Source organism: Coniophora puteana (genome assembly GCF_000271625.1).
Source record: "Coniophora puteana RWD-64-598 SS2 unplaced genomic scaffold CONPUscaffold_2, whole genome shotgun sequence".
In the NCBI taxonomy this organism is placed as follows: Eukaryota; Fungi; Basidiomycota; class Agaricomycetes; order Boletales; family Coniophoraceae; genus Coniophora; species Coniophora puteana.
In genome coordinates, this window is record NW_006913054.1 from 3398952 (window position 1) to 3399230 (window position 279).

Consider the following 279-nt stretch of genomic DNA (forward strand, 5'->3'; position numbering starts at 1 on the left):
GTGACCTCCTACAGGCCTGTGTCGAGGCGGCCGCCAATCTGGCCTGGGGGGGAGCTGCCCCTGGTATGTGCATGGGTATGCCAACCACCACCAGGTCGAGGCGGCCATGCGTCAGGAGGTAACACCCACCGGCCAAGGTATCCATTAGGTGTCGAGACGGCCCTAGGACAGTAGGCTTCACATTCCAGCTAGGGTATCCAGTAGATGTCAAGGCGGTCCATGGGTAGTAGACATACCATTCCGGCTAGGGCAACTACTCGATGTCAGGACGGCCCTAGG